This window comes from Meriones unguiculatus, chromosome 21 (genome assembly GCF_030254825.1).
Source record: "Meriones unguiculatus strain TT.TT164.6M chromosome 21, Bangor_MerUng_6.1, whole genome shotgun sequence".
NCBI classification, from domain to species: Eukaryota; Metazoa; Chordata; class Mammalia; order Rodentia; family Muridae; genus Meriones; species Meriones unguiculatus.
In genome coordinates, this window is record NC_083368.1 from 51,610,372 (window position 1) to 51,627,163 (window position 16,792).

Consider the following 16,792-nt stretch of genomic DNA (forward strand, 5'->3'; position numbering starts at 1 on the left):
GAGACTGATACTCCAACTAAGGACCATGCATGGAGATAACCTAGAACCCTTGCTCAGATGTAGCCAATAGCAGCTCAGCTTCAAGTGGGTACCCTAGTAAGGGGAACAGGGACTGTCTCTGACATGAACTCTGTGGCTGGCTCTTTGATCACCTCCCTCTGATGGGGGAACAGCCACAGAGGAAGACAATGCAGCCAGTCCTGATGAGATGTGATAGAGCAGGGTCAGATACAGGGGGAGGAGGACCTCCCTTATCAATGGACTTGGAGAGGGGCATAGGAGGAGATAAGGGAGGGAGGGTGGAATTGGGAGGGGCCAAGGGAGGGGGCTACAGCTGGGATACATGGTAAACAAAATATAATTAATATAAGAAATTAAAATTAAAAAAGAAGCTGAAATTCTGATGTGATAAATGCTAAGCAACTTTTAAGATGCCAGAAAACTACTCTCTTGGTGCTGTAAAAACAACAAAAACACAATTCACACAGATCTGGAGTTTGCCAAATCAAAGATGCAGGGAAACCCAAGATAATGTCCTTTAGGGTCTAGAGGGTCATTCCTTCCTGGCTCCTGGATGGTACCTATCTACTGCCTTCTCACTTAGCAGAGGGGGTGTGGAACGTACCTAGGGTCATACGCCCATTTCTCACTGGCTCCAACCCTTTTCCTAATCACCGCTAATTTCTATTACTTTTGAAATTAGGATTTCAACACCCCAAAGGGGACATAAACTTTAATATTTAGTTGCAAAGAGATGAAAAGAATCTCAAGTGGGACATCATATTTGATACACATTTGTGACATCCAGCTCACAGTTCCTGTTGCACATGCACAAAGGAAAACAGAACAGTCCATCTAGTGAGTTTGGTCGCAGCCAATGGTTCCTTCATTCAGTTTTCAAATTTTCCATGTAAAGACAAATCTTCATTTAAAACTCCATCATTAATTCCTTCAGTTGGTTTTTGCTTCCCAAACAGAGTCTCATATAAGCCAGGCTGGCTTGGAACTCATTATCTTTCTTGTCTCCATCTTCCAAGGACTGGAACAATAGCCAGGAACCACCATGTACTCCTGCTTTTCTGAGTCTCGCAAAGAACAGAATGTGTCATATCTCATTAATACTGAAGCCGGACTGGCCCTTCCTGTTTTATTTTTAATTTGTTTGCTTGCTTGCTTATCTCTGCTAGCTCTGTGACCTTTGCAGGTCATAAGATAGATAGTTGCCTTAGTTTTTATACTATGGTGCATCAAGTTTACTAACAGTCTGGAAACTTTAGGACAATTATGAAGATTAAATGACACAAAGTACATTTCAAGTATACAGAACACTGACTGGCTCCTCCATTATGGTATCTGCTCCCTAGTACCAGTACAATCCAAAATTACTATTACTCAGTTGTGTGGATTTCAATGCTGCTCAGCTACTTCACCAGATGATAGTGACGCCAAGGTCTTCAGGAATTTTCTTACCCTATAGCTCTGAAGAAGGCTGGCACAAATACCAGATGCCACTTTTACATACCAACTCTTGAAGACTAGCCATCTGTTTACATGGCATACTTTAGTAGTTAAAGAGCTAATGTTTGCCAATTAGAGAAAAAGTACTCCAAGCTTTGTAAAGGATGCATGAAAATAGTTGGAGCACAGTTATTGTGATGGTCCGGGCCAAGATCAAACAAAAGAAATTGTTTTTGTCATCTTACACCCACAGTCCTCCCATTAAAAACTAAGAAAGAAGTAAAGCTTTAGTCAACTCTCTTGGCACAAAAATCTTTAATATAATGACAGAGGGCTTTGTTTTACCAACTGTTACATTGTGAATCCATGCAAAATTGAAAGAATGGCATTCATGTCACTGATGACTCAGAAGTTCACTTGATATTTTAGGGAAAGATTTGGCTAAAGTCCTATGAAAGCGAAGAAAATAAAAAATAAATGTATAATCCTCCTAAACTACTTTTGAATAGAACCTAGACATGAATTACTACTGTTTTGTTTCTCTATTTAATGCAGAATGATAATCTAACAGAGGTGGAGTAGGTGCCAGAACAGAATGATTGATTGCCCATATAAATTAAGAGAGGACATGATATAGCTAATTTGAAAATCTACATGTAGCACCAACTACCTAAATATATATACATTAGACATAGTATTTACCATTTTTATGGTCATTATAGCTTTTGAGTTGTTTACAGTTGCTTTAAAGTTGAATTTCTATAGACGCTTGACTTACACTTGCAGTAAAGCTATTTGGCAAACACGTTATACATTGCCAGTAGAACAATTACAATTGGTTAGTTACAATTGGCTGGCTAATGGTAACTTAAAATGCCCCTGTTAACAAATATATAATACAGTCATGATTTGAGTCTTTTATAAACGACTGTTACCTGTACTTTTATCCTATCTACATTTCTGCTGTTGTGAGCTCAGCCTTAATGGCTGAGCCATCTCTCCAGCCCAATGTCCTATCTACTTTTAATTCACTATAATGCATTCAATGGCTAATATCCTAAATAACCTCACATGAGAAATAAAAAATACTGGAGCAAAGTGATCTATTAACACCATACAATATTTACTTATTTATTTACTTATTTCTTATGTGTCTGTACATGCATGTAGAGGCTATGGTTGAGGTTGGGTGTCTCCTTATCTGCGCTCCATCCATTAGACAAGACTGGCTAGCCCACAAGCCCTAGGGGTCCTCCCATCTTCATCCTGTCGGTTCTGGGCCCACACGTGTGGCCACCATGCCCAGCCTAACAAGGAGAACAGGAACTAACCTCTGGTCCTCACGCTTCCTCACAAGGACTGCACTGACAGGTTCTCTCCTCAGCATCTCCACCACTATTTGACTCCGATGACTATCTGCATGTCCCATATCATAACTAAGCTTTTTAAAACAGCCATATAGAGATAGATTATGATTCTTTTCTGTACTGGATTCGTTTCAGAGAGTGAATTAATTATCTAGCCTCTATTTATTAAAAATGTTCCCTAACTTATTACATTAAACTTATTAATGGAGTTTTCCAACAAATACTAGGTATATTCCAGGCGTAAATGTTGGAACACTGTTTGACATCAATTATTTTATTTATAAACTTAATTATAAAATATTCAGTTAAATCCCTGGGATTTGTTTGCTTCTCAGAACTGGTAATACTCAGTATTTTCAAAAGAATAAAATGAGCTGGGTGTGGTGACACACTCTTTAATCCCAGCACTCTGGAGTCAGAAGTAGGCATATCTCTGAGTCTGAGGCTGAGTCTAGTCTACAGAATGAGTTCTTTGACAGCCAGGCCACTCAGGAAAACCTGTCTCCAAAACAAAATGACGACAACAACAACAACAAAAAAACACAAATAATAAAAGTGTGAATAAAAATACTTAAATTTTATTTATAAACAAAAGAATAAAGTATTATCTACCTAATCTTAGTGACCCTTAGCGTGCTGAACAGATTATCATTTCTTGGGCAAAGGACACTGTCATTCAGACAAAGCAACAGCCTGTGTAGTATGGAAACTATACATCAGATAAAGGGCTAATGTCCAAACTATATAAAGAGCTAAAAATAAAATCTAGCTATCAAGAAAATAAAACAAAACCAAAACACAATGATTAAATATGGGATGCATGTCTAATCAGAATTCTCAAAAGAGAAATCTCAGATGGCTGAGAAACATTTAAATGTTCAACATCCTTGAGTCACCAGAGAAATGCAAAGCAAAACTATTTTGAGATTTCATCTTACACCTGTAAGAATGGCTAAGATTAAAAAAAAAATGACATCTCGGGATAATCTTCAACTTCATATGTAACACACAGACAGCAAAAACAATCCTGAAAAAAGAACTGCTGGAGGTATCACCATTCCCAATTTCAAGTTGTACTATGTAACTCTAGTAAAAGTAAAAGCTCAGTATGTGAGAAGAACCCAAATAGGTCCATACTGATCATCTTGCACAAAACTCAACTGCAAATGCATCAAAGATTTCAACATAAAACCAGATAGAGTGAACCTGATAGAAGAAGAAATGAAGAAGAAGAAAAGAAGAAGACCTCATTGTCATAGGAAAAGACTTTTTGAACAGAACAGCAATAGCACAGGCGCTAAGATCAACAATTAATAAGTGGGACATCATGAAACGGAAAAGTTTCCTCATGGCAAAGGATACCAAAATTTGAACAAAGTGGACAACCTAAAGATTGGGAAAATATCTTATGGAGTATATATGCAATACAGGGCTAATAACCAAAATACATAAAGAACAAACAAAACAAGGCAAAACAAAAAAAACCCTAGATATTAAGTAAACAAATAACTTAATTAAAAATGCAATACCACAGCGAACAGAGAATTCTCAAAAAACAAAACAACCTCAAATGATTGAGAAATAATTAAGGACATGTTCAACATCCTTAGTCATTAGGGAAATGCAAATCAAAACTATTTTGAGATTATATTTTATACTATTGGGATGGCTAATATCAATAAAATATGTTGGCTACTCATGCTGGTGAGGGTGTGAAGCAAATTTTCAAAGGAATTTTTAAAATTTGTTTATTTTTATTTTTTTATATTAATTACAGTTTATCCACTTTGTAACCCACCTGTAGCCTCCTCCCTCAGCCCCTCCCAATTCCACTATCCCTTCCTCATCTCCTCACATGCCCCTCTCCAAGTCCACTGATAGGGGAGGTCCTCCTCTCCTTCCATCTGACTATAGCCTATCAGGTCTCATCAGGAAGAGCTGCATTGTCTTCCTCTGCTCCCCACTTACCATGGATAAGTGGGACATCATGGGATCAAAGAGCCAGCCACAGAGTTCATGTCAGAGACAATCCCTATTCCCCTTACTAGGGTACCCACTTAGAGCCTGAGCTGCCATGGATGGCTACATCTGTGCAGGGTTCTATGCTAATTCCTTGCATGGTCCTTGGTTGGAGCATCAGTCTCAGAAAAGATTTCTAAGCCCAGATTTCTTGGTGCTGTTGCTCTCCTTGTGGAGCTCCTGTCCCCTCCAGGTCTTTCTATCTCCCTCTTCTTTCATAAGATTCCATGCACTCTGCCCAAAGTTTGGCTATGAGTCTCAGCCTCTGCTTTGAAACCCAGAAAAGATCATCCTGAGTGAGGTATCCCAGAAACATAGAGACACACAAAGTTTATACTCACTTATAAGTGGATATTAGACATATACTATAGGACAAACATACTAAAATCTGTACACCTAAAGAAGTTAGGCAAGAAGGAGGACCCTGGGTAAGATGATCAATCCTCACTCAGAAAGGCAAATGGGATGGACATCAGAAGAGAGAGAAAACAAGAAACAGGACAGGAGCCTACCAACAGAGGGCCTCTGAATGATTTTTTTTTTAATTCTCAATTAAAAACTAATATGTTTTCTATTGCCAAAAAATATTTTGCCCCAGGAAAGAGATAATATACCAAAAGAGAAAACCCAGAGTTAGGGGTGGAACAGAGTTTTATTTTTGTCTTTCCAGGAGAATAAAAACATCTAACAAAGGAGCCCAGGGGCCACTGGACAAATGAAACATCTGGAGAAAGAGGATGGAGTATCAAGAGAAAATGTCACAAGGAGTAAACTGGCCAACTGGTATTGCCCACCTCCATCTTGTCTCTTCTACTCTCTACAGACATAGTGCCAAGTGGTCTTCATGGTTTCCCAACTCAATTAAAAATTATAGCTGGCTCTGGAGTTGGATCATGGCTCTCTCCTTCTCTAAACACATGCATGCTTATTAAAGGAAAATCCAAAATCTCTGTCTCATATCAGAAGAGTCCCCTGGTATGGGACAGAGAAAAATAATATTAACGTATTATTCCATTGTCACTGATTTCACAATCTTTTGGTTTTCGTTTGACTCCCTAATTTTCTCCATGGTATAAATATTATCTCAAAAATCTATATGACTATTATGTGTGTGTGTGTATATATATATATATATATATAAACTTTCTACCACGATATCAGTAAGCCATACAGAGTACTAACCAATTAGAAATAAGTTCATCTAGCTTTCTGTACATGTTGCCAGGTTTGAGTCTGAAGCGAGTAACTAGGAACAAAGTTTGTGTACCCCGAAGACTGTGGTCTTCAAACTTTTCTGTGATCTCCTGAATATCGTGTTTAAAATGTTCCTGAACAGAACACCAAAAGCACAGGCTCTAAGAGCAACAATCAATAAATGGGACCTCATGAAACTGAAAAGCTTCTGTAAAGCAAAGGACACTGTCGTCAGAACAAAATGACAGCCTACAGACTGGGAAAGGATCTTCACCAACCCTATACCTGACAGAGGGCTAATATCCAGAATATATAAAGAACTCAAGAAGTTAAACAGCCACAAATCAAGTAATACAATTAAAAAATGGGGTACAGGGCTAGAGAGATGGCTCAGAGCTTAAGAACACTGCCTGTTTTTTCAAAGGCCCTTCGTTCAATTATCAGCAACCACATGGTGGCTCACAACCATCTATAGTGAGATATGGTGCCCTCTTCTGGTGCATAGGCACACGTGCAGGCAGAATGCTGTGTAAATAAAATAAATAAATTTTAAAAAATGGGAAAATGAGGTACAGAGCTAAACAGAGAATTCTCTGTAGAGAAATATAGAATGGCAGAGAAACACTTAAAGAAATGTTCAATGTCCTTAGTCATCAGAGAAATGCAAATCAAAACTACCCTGAGATTTTACCTTACACCTATTAGAATCGCTAGGATCAAAAACTCAAGTGACAAAAATTGTGATATTTTTACACAATGGAATACTACTCAGCAATCAAAAAAGAGGAAAGCATGAAATTTGCAGGCAAACGGTGGGATCTAGAAAAGATCATCTTGAGTGAAGTATCCCAGAAGGAGAAAGACAAACATGGAATATACTCGATTACATAGACCTAAAAGATAGGATAAACATAATGAAATCTATACACCTAAAGAAGATAATCAAGAAAGCAGACATGGGGCATGATGATCAATCATAGAAAGACAAATGGGATATGCATTGAACGTATGACAGGAGTCTACCGCAGAAAGCATCTGAAAGACTCTACCTAGCAGTGTTACAAAGTAAGATACTAAGACTCATAACCAAACCTTCGGCAGAGTGCAGGGAATCATATGAAAGAAGGGGAGTTTGATGTGGAAAGGATAGCAGCTCCACAAGGACCAAACATATCTGGGCACAGGGTCTTTTCTAAGATGGACACTCAACCAAAGACCATGAGAGCATAAAACCTAGAACCTCTGCTTGGATGTGACCCCTGATAGCTCAGTAATCAATTGGTTTCCCATAGTAAGGGGAACAAGGACTATTTGTAACAAGAACTCAATGACTGGCTCTTTGACCTCCCCACCCCCCAAGGAAGGAGCAGTCCTGTTAGGCCACAGAGGAGGACTTTGCAGCCAGTCCTGAAAATACCTAACAAAATGGAGTCATATGAAAGAGGAGGAGGTCCTCCCCTATCAGTGGACTTGGAAAGGGGTAGGGAGGAGATGAGGGAGGAGGGTGGGATTGGGGAGGGAATGAGGGATACAGCTGGGATACAGAATTAACAAAATGTAACTAATGAGAAAAATAAAAATAAAAATAAAAAACTCAAGTGGCAATACATGCTGGAGAGGATGTGGAGAAAGGGGAACACTCTTCCACTGCTGGTGGGAATGTAAACTTGTACAACCACTTTGAAAATCAATCTGGTGCTTTCTCAGACAATTAGGAATAGTGCTTCCTCAAGATCCAGCTATACCACCCCTAGGCATATACCCAAAAGATGCTCAAGTACACAAGGACATTTGCTCAACCTTGTTCTTGGCATTTTTCTACCATTACTAACAGGAACTTTTTAGTTTTCTATGAAGATGACGGGGCCCGCGTTAACACCAACCACGGGAAAAAATGTTTCATGCTGCTTCTGCTGCCTGGTTCTTTACAAACAGTGGACAACTTTTCTTCTCCATTTTTATCCCACAGGTCCTCTGTAAATGTATTATGGCTTCCAGTTCAGTGTTTTTGTGGGATTCCTGAGTGTGTAAATTGGTGCGTCAATGATTCTTGTGTCTTTTTTTTTGTGGGGGGGGGACTATTTTCCTTCTGTTTGTTTCTTCTGTCATATTTTAAAGTCTTACCTTTTCTTTTATCATATTATATCATATATTATATTATATATAATATCTGTTACATTTATATTATATTGACATAGAATTCATATTCTAGCGCAAGATGGAAAAGGAGCGGAACCAGATGGGATGGGAAATGGAGAACTGAGAGGAGTTAGGGGGAAGAGGAACCATAATCAGAATATATTATTCGAGGTAAGAAAATCAATTTACTTAACAATGACAACAACAACAAAGGCCTTGCAGGCCTGCCTACAACCTCTTCATATTTGGCATTTTCACAATTGGGTTCCCTGCTCTCAAAGGGCTCTAACCTGTGTCCAGTTGACATAAGACCAGCCAGTAGAGCATGTGAATGTCACTTTCACCTACTTCTAGACACAGTCCATGTCAGCAGATGGGTCAGCAGACAAGTGGTCTCTGAGTCAGCTAAAAGCCCTATGGAGAGGAAACCATCTTGATTCTCTAACCAACTGTAACCCCAGGTAACTATCTGGAGGAGTTCAGAGGGAGAGGCAGGACCAAGACTATTAACTGTCCCAGAGCAGTGCTCCTTGGAAGCAAAAGGAAAAAAAGGGAAAGGCCAAAGGGGAAATAGATTTATCTACAAGAAAAAAAATCCAAAACAAATTAAACAGAACTTAGTCTCCATTGAGAATATACATAGAACACAAAATCTCTATAGCATTTATATGTATTATTTCTGTTTTGTACCAGCCCACAAAAATGTGTCACCTTAATGGGGCTTTTTAACAAATAAAATGGCAAAACAAAGACTTTTGTGTAGCAAGAATAAGACTTGTTAATTAATGGATGTACCTTGTACCTTCTCCTTCCAAACTCAGGTTATGTCCAATCCTGCCACACATTTTCAGCATATCTGACAGTATCTATCACTTTTTACTGTTCTGAATTAATTTTTCAAATAAGCTTGTCAAAACCCAATTAGGAAGTTACCTTCTCCTCTCAGTTTATTCATACTTAGCAAAGAAAGGTGACAGATATTTAGTAGCAAAGGCGGAGTTGTCTGGCAACTTCAAAAATGTGTAAATTGAGGGTGCAAACAGACTAAAAATAATTCGTAAGGTGCAAAACAAATAGGATAAATGGATAAAACCATGAAAAACTTCCACAGGAAATGTAAGACACCCTGGCATTAAACAAAACAGCAGTATCTTTTAATCTAGTGAGTATTGGCTACAGAGAACTTAAGTATGATATTGCTTAGACAGTTCCCCAGTGTCATCTTGGAACTGGAAGGGTAATGAGCAACTTCCACAGACCAAAGTAATAGTGAAAGTAAAGTTTACCTCATGATGGGGAAAGCAGGTAACTCTCCAGGGTAAAAAATCTTGTCCGACATTCAGCATCTATCTTCCTTATCTTTATGCTAATGGGTCTTAAATTAATTAAGTATCTTGTAGAGGGTAAAAGTATTTCTTTCCTATAGTGCAGTTACTGGACAGGAACTCCTAAAGCACTGATTATTCCGGCACAGCAGCAGAAGCACTCCACATTACTGCTGTTATTTATTTTCCCAGTCCTAGCAACTGAACCCAGGGCCTCTTCATTCTGGTGATGTAAACCACTACTGAGCTATACATCCAACCCAATATGTGTGGTCTGTACATTTTATTCTATTTTTAAAAAACTCTGTATGTGTGTCTGTGTGTGTCCGTGTGTGTCAGCGTGCGTGTGTGTGTGTGTGTGTGTGTGTGTGTGCATGAGGAGGCTATAAAAGGCCACTGGGTTCCCTGGAGTTGGAGCTGCATGTAGTTGTGTTACCCTACAGTGAAGGTGCTGAGAACCAAACTCCTTTCACAACGGAGGCAAATCCTCATAACTGCTGAGCCACCTCTCCAAGCTCCTAACCTTTATTCTGAAAGTCCATATATTAATCACTCAGGCAGAAATGTTCCAAACACAATTCACGCACTTATCATTATACAATTTAACCATTATATCTTAACCACTTAAAGACTTCTTTTTCATTATACTCCATTAGTCTCTTATGTAGATAGAAGTTTTTTTAATTTTATTTTGATTATTACAATTTACTCACTTTGTGTCTCAACTATAGCACCCTCCCTCATTCCCTCCCAATCCCACCTTTCCTTCCTCTTCTCCTCCCGTGACCCTCTTCCAGTCCACTGATGAGGGTGTTCCTCCTCTCCTTCAATCTGGCCATTGCCTATCAGGTCTCATCAGGACTGGCTGCATTGTCTTCCTCTGTGGCCTGGTACAGCTGCATTTCCTCCAGAGGGAGGTAATAAAAGAGCCTGCCACTGTCAGAGACAGGCCCTGATCCCCTTACTAGGAACCCATTTGGAGGCTAGGCTTCTTTGAGATATGTCTGAACAAGGGGTCTAGGTTATCTCCATGCATGGTCCTTGGTTGGAGTATTGGTCTTTGCAAAGGCCCCTGTGCCCAGATATTTTGGCTCTGTTGGTCTCTTTGTGGAGCTCCTGTCCCACCCAGGTCTTTCTATCTTCCCCTTCTTTCATAAGATCCCCTGCACTCTGCCTAAAGTTTGGCTATGTGTTTCAGCATCTGCTTTGATAGCCTCATAGGTAGAGTCTTTCATAGGCCCTCTGTGGTAGGCTACTGTCCTATTCCCTGTTTTCTCCCATGTCCGACGTCTATCCCATTTGCTTTGTGAGTGAGGACTGATCATCCTACCCAGGGTATTCCTTCTTGTTTAGCTTCTTTAGGAGTATAGATTTTACTATGTTTGTCCTATATTATATGTCTAATATCCACTTATAAGTCATATGTGTCTTTCTGATTCTGCATTACCTAACTCAGGATGATCTTTTCTAGTTTCTATTATTTGCCTGCAAATTTCATTACTTCCTTATTTTTAATTGCTGAGTAGTATTCCATTGTATAAATATACCACAATTTCTGTATCCATCCATTCATTGAGGGAGATCTGGGTTTCCAGATTTTGGCTGTTATAAATAAAGCTGTTACGAACATGGTTGAGTAAACGTCCCTGTTGTATACTTGTGCATATTCCTATTGACTGGGAAAGGATCTTCACCAACTCTATATCTGACATAGGGCTAATATCCAGAATGTATAAAGAACTCAAAAAGTTAAACAGCAACAACTCAAGTAATCCAATTTAAAAAAAATGGGGTAAAAAGCTAAACAAAGAATTATCTGCAGAGGAATATCAAATGGCAGAGAAACACTTAAAGAAATGCTCAATGTCCTTAGTCATCAGAGAAATGCAAATTAAAACAACCCTGTGATTTCACCTTAGACCCACCAGAATGGCTAAGATCAAAAACTCAAGTGACAACACATGCTGGAGAGGATGTGGAGAAAAGGAACCCTCCTCCATTGCTGGTGGGAATGTAAACTTGTACAACCACTTTGGAAATCAATCTAGTACTTTCTCAGACAATTAGAAATAGAACCTCAAGATCCAGTTATACCACTCTTAGGCATATATCCAAAATCTGCACAAGACAGAAGTTTCTTTGTCATAGAAAAAGTGTCAGGAAAAGGAAATTAGGAGAGGAAAATAGAAAGGAGAAGAATAATGGAAGGGAGACAAACTAGAATGAGAAAAAAAGTGGGAATGAGAGGGAGAGATAATAAACCTACATCATCAGGATTGGCTGCCCACAGGCTCAAACTGTGGGTAGAAAATTCTAGATAGATCTTAAGTGCATTGTGACCTTCTGAGTGGAAAAGAATAATAAAAAGCATGTTGCATTTGTATATAAGGAATTCATTTTTTTCTCATTACTAAACAGTCAATCATTCATAAAAACATAAGGTGAAATGACAGAATAAACCATTGGTAGGGAACTGCTCAAAAGGGACATGCTGAGGCCTTTTCAGTCCAAGCATTTCAATACAACCTGAAAAGAACCAAACACTGTGGCATAGAAAAGCTGAATCTCTGAGCACTGAGCAAGTGGTTATCTCTTACAAACCAGTAGGATCCAGACCAGACCTTCAGCATTAGATAAAAGTAAATATAGAGAAAGAACCTGATAATGTTCCTGCAGAATCTGCCAAAATTAGCACTCCTTTCTCCTCCCACCCAGATGCTGTGATTTGCACATGTCTTGAGTGTAACCCCAAAAGATACAAGTGTGGCAAGCTTAGTCTCACTATGGGAAGTAGTGGGACATGGTGGACCTTTAGAAGAAAGGGTCTAGTGTGTGAGGTTATTAGGTCACAGGGAACACTGATTTTTTTTTTAACTAGTATTAATTACACTTTATTCACTTTGTATCCCCCCGTAAACCTCTCCCTTCTCCCCTCCTAATCCCACCATCCTTCCCTGTTCTTCACACATGCCCCTCCCCAAGTCCACTGATAGGGGAGGTCCCCGTCTCCTTCCTTCTGATCTTAGTCTATCAGATCTCATCAGGAGTGACTGCATTGTCATCTTCTGTGGCCTGGTAGGGCGGCTCCCCCCTCAGGGGGAGGTGATAAAAGAGCAGGCCAATCAGTTCATGTCAGAGATAGTCCCTCTTCCCATTACAATGGAACCCACTTAGACACTGCCATGAGCTACATCTATGCAGGGGTTCTAGGTTATCTCCATGCATGGTACTTGGTTGGAATTTGAGTCTCTGGGAAGACCCCTGTGTTGAAATTTTCTGGTTCTGTTGCTCTCCTTGTGGAGTTCCTGTCCTCTCCAGATCTTACTATTTCCCACTTCTTTCATAAGATACCAGGCACTCTGCCCATCAGTTGGCCATAAATCTCAGTATCTGCTTTGATAGTCTGCAGGGCAGAGCCTCTCAGAGTCTCTCTGTGGCAGGTTCCTCACTTGTTTCCTGTTTTCTTCTTCTTCTGATGCCCATCCTCTTTGCCTTTTGGGATGAGAATTGAGCATTTTAGTCAGGGTCCTCCCTCTTGATTAGTTTATTTAGGTGTACAGATTTTAGTAGGTTTATCCTATATTATATGTCTAAATGAGTGAGTATATACTGTGTGTGTCTCTCTGCTTCTGGGACAGAAGCATATTCTCACTCAGGATGCTCCTTTCCAGTTCCCACCATTTACCTGCAAATTTAATGATTTCCTTATTTTTCATTGCAGAGTAATACTCCATTGTATAGATGTACCACAATTTCTGTATCCATTCTTCAGTTGAGGGGCATCTGGGCTGTTGTCAGCTTCTGGCTATTACAAATAAAGCTGCTACAGATATTGTTGAGCAAATGTCCTTATTGTGTAATTGAGCCTCTTTTGGATATATGCCTAGGATTGGTATGGCTGGATCTTGAGGAAGCGCTATTCCTAGTTGTCTGAGAAAGCACCAGATTGATTTCCGGAGTGGTTGTACAAGTTTACATTCCCACCAGCAGTGGAGGAGGTTTCCCCTTTCTTTACAACCTCTCCAGCATGTGTTGTCACTTGAGTTTTTGATCCTGGCCATTCTGATGGGTGTCAGGTGAAATCTCAGGGTCATTTTGATTTGCATAGAAACAAAATGGTGGATCAATGAAACCGAACAGAAGACCCAGAAATAAACCCATACACTTATGGATACCTGATCTTTGACTAAGAAGCCAAAACCATAAAATGGGAAAAAAAGATAGCATCTTCAACAAATGGTGCTGTTCTAACTGGATATCTACATGTTAAAAAAATGCAGATAGATCCATACTTATCACCCTGCAGAAAACTAAAGTCCAAGTAGATCAAAGACCTCAACATAAAACCAGACACATTAAATTGGTTAAAAGAAAAAGTGGGGAAGACCCTAGAACTGATTTGTATAGGAGACAACTTCCTGAACAGAACATCAACAGCACAGGCTATAAGAGCAACAATCAATAAATGGGACCTCATGAAACTGAAAAGTTTCTGTAAAGCAAAAGACACGTCATCAAAACAAAATAAATGCCTACAGATTGGGAAAGAATCTTCACCAACCCTTTATTTGACAGAGGGCTAATATCCAGTATATATAAAGGATTAAAGAAGCTGAAAAGCAACAAACCAAGTAATCCAATTAAAAATTGGGGAACAGAGCTGAACAGAGAATTCTCAATAGAGGAATATCGAATGGCAGAGAAACACTTAAAGAAATGCTCAACCTCATTAGCCATCAGGGAAATGCAAAACACTGATCTTTTAAGGGATGATGGTCAATCTTATGAAGCCCTCTCTTACACCAGTACATGTGTATTTTCTTTTTTATGAAGCCATGAAAAGTAAGTAAGATTAAGCCTGATACTGTAGTGAGTATCTGAAACACAGTCTGTTTCATATAAGTTCAGCTGTATGAAAATGATAATATTGGACCATTTAGATGTAAGAAAAAATGTCTGCTTCATATCAGTAAAGCCAATAACACTTGAAGCAGCTACATTGAATTCTACTTGATATCTCACCAAGATAGTTTGATATGTGATGGTGATCTCATTAGTGTTCAGTCAGTGTCTGGTTGCCTCGCTGGAACATGGTAGGTGGTATGTTATTGTTTTCACAAAGCTAGATCCTTAATGTCCCAGGCCATGTGCCTCTAAGAAGTCATTGCTCATACTTCTGCAGTATTGGCATCTGTACTGTCATGATAAATTTAAGAATGTACATTTCAACCTGTACTATGAGACTGTTTGTATGTGTTTAATAATGCCTTCTACTCTTGTAATACTATCAGAGATGTGTGTTTGGGTGTGTGTGTGTGTTGGTGTGTATGTGTGTGTGTGTGTGTGTGTGTGTGTGTTTGAAGCCATGAGTGACAGAGAGATAGATGGCTCTAATGTTAAGACCACTTGCTGCTCATCCAGGTATAGAAATTCGGTTCCTAGGACAAATAATGTGTGACTGGCAATTGCACGTATCTCTAGCTCCAGGGGATCTGATGCTCTTATTTCCTCCTTAGTATTCACTTCCATATGACAAACACACACACATAAATAAAAATAGGTATATAAATCTTAAAATTTTATACAATGATAGTTCCTATGTACATAATATTTTCATTTGAACTAGGACTGTGCAACACACACACACAAACATGGAAACTTTAGAAAGGGAAATGGACTCAGTAATTACAACTTTACTGAGCAATGGCTGCACAACATCTGTGTGTTCTATTAGACTACCCACTTTCCTCACTCACCTATGCATCTCTAGGGCATAGGCAGAGCTTGACTAGAGTGTACATAAGTACTCATTTGCAGGCAAATGGTTACAGCTAGATAGATCACCCTGAGTGAGGTAACCCAGACTCAGAAAGACAAACGTGGTATGTATTCACTTACAAGTGGACAGCAGCTATTTTGTTGTTTTGTTTTGTTTTGTTTATTTGGTTGGTTTTTCGAGATAGAGTTTCTCTGTGTAAACTTGGCTGTCCTAGACTCACTTTATAGAGCAGGCTGGCCTTGAACTCACAGCAATCTCCCTGCCTCTGCCTGAGAGTGCTGGGACTAAACTAAAGGTGTGTGCCACCAAGCCCAGCTGTAGACAGTAGCTGTTAAGTAAGTGATAAGCTACCATCCACATACCCAGAGAGGTTAGGTAGAGAGGAGGGCTCTAGGGGGCATACATGGACATCCCTAGAAAGGGAAAATAGAACAAATATTTTGTGGGTGGACTCGGGAGAGGGGCAGATGGGGACAAGAGTGGGTAGGATCAGGCAGAGGTGGGAATGGTGGAAGAGAGTGGCGGGAGAAATAGTTGGAATTAGGGTGCACTGAGGATTGTGGAAGTCTAAAGCAGCGGAGACTTCCTGGAATCAATGAGGGAACCCTTATAAGGACTCCTAGCAGCAGAGGATAAGGAATTTGAACTGGCCAGCCAGGTGGTGGGACTGTGTGACATTTTTTTTAGTTCATGTGGAGATCCCTAAACAACATAGGCTGATGCTAGAATAGAAGTTCTTTCTCTGAAAAGTGACAGTGGCGCATCCCACTACCAAAAACAACATCCACACAGCTCACTGCACATAGAAAGGTCAAGCTGGTGCAGACATGGAGCCTTCTTACCCAAGTTCTAGTCTCTCTGGTGCTAAAAGGTATATTGCAGGCAATGGAAAGCAAAACCTGATATCAGCCCAGCCGTGAAACTACCTACAATGTGTTCTGCCTGTAAGATGTGCTGGAGCACTGGTGGCACAGAATTTATGGGAGTGGTCAATGTTTGCTTTAACATGCTAGGAGTGGGAACCTATGTCCTGTACTGGCTGGATGTCCAGAAACCAGAGACTGGAGAGCCCAGAGACCTAGGGTAGGACCACATATCTCTGACTCCTAATGATACTCTACTCAGTCTAGTCATTATCAGAGAGGCCTCCCCCAGGAGCACTGGAACAGGTACAGAGACCCACGGCCAGACAGTATGTAAAGTCTAGTTTGAGGTTTCTATCCAGTCCCTTCCCTCAAAGATGGGGAACACAGAAGGGGAGGGAAGACTGTTAGAAGGGGCAATGGACACCCAGAGACCATGGCCCACCAAATCATCTAAGCGGGCCTCACAGAGTCTGAGACAGCAAACATGGGGCTGGCCTGGGTCTGCACCAGGTCCTCTTTGTAGATGTTGTAGCTGTTAGCTTGGTGTTCTTGTGAGACTTCTAGCAGTCGAGTGGGTGTATCTCTGACTTTTTTGATTCTTTCTCTCTCATTGGGTGGCCTTGTTCAGCCTTGACATGAGGGCTT

The 16,792-nt window shown here is 40.0% G+C and overlaps 1 protein-coding gene across 9 annotated transcripts in view; it reads right to left on the minus strand.

Moving 5' to 3' along the window:
• Cadps2 (calcium dependent secretion activator 2) overlaps positions 1-16,792 on the minus strand; it is a 520,278-nt gene that overhangs the window by 358,168 nt on the left and 145,318 nt on the right. The gene's annotated exons all lie outside the window — the stretch shown is intronic.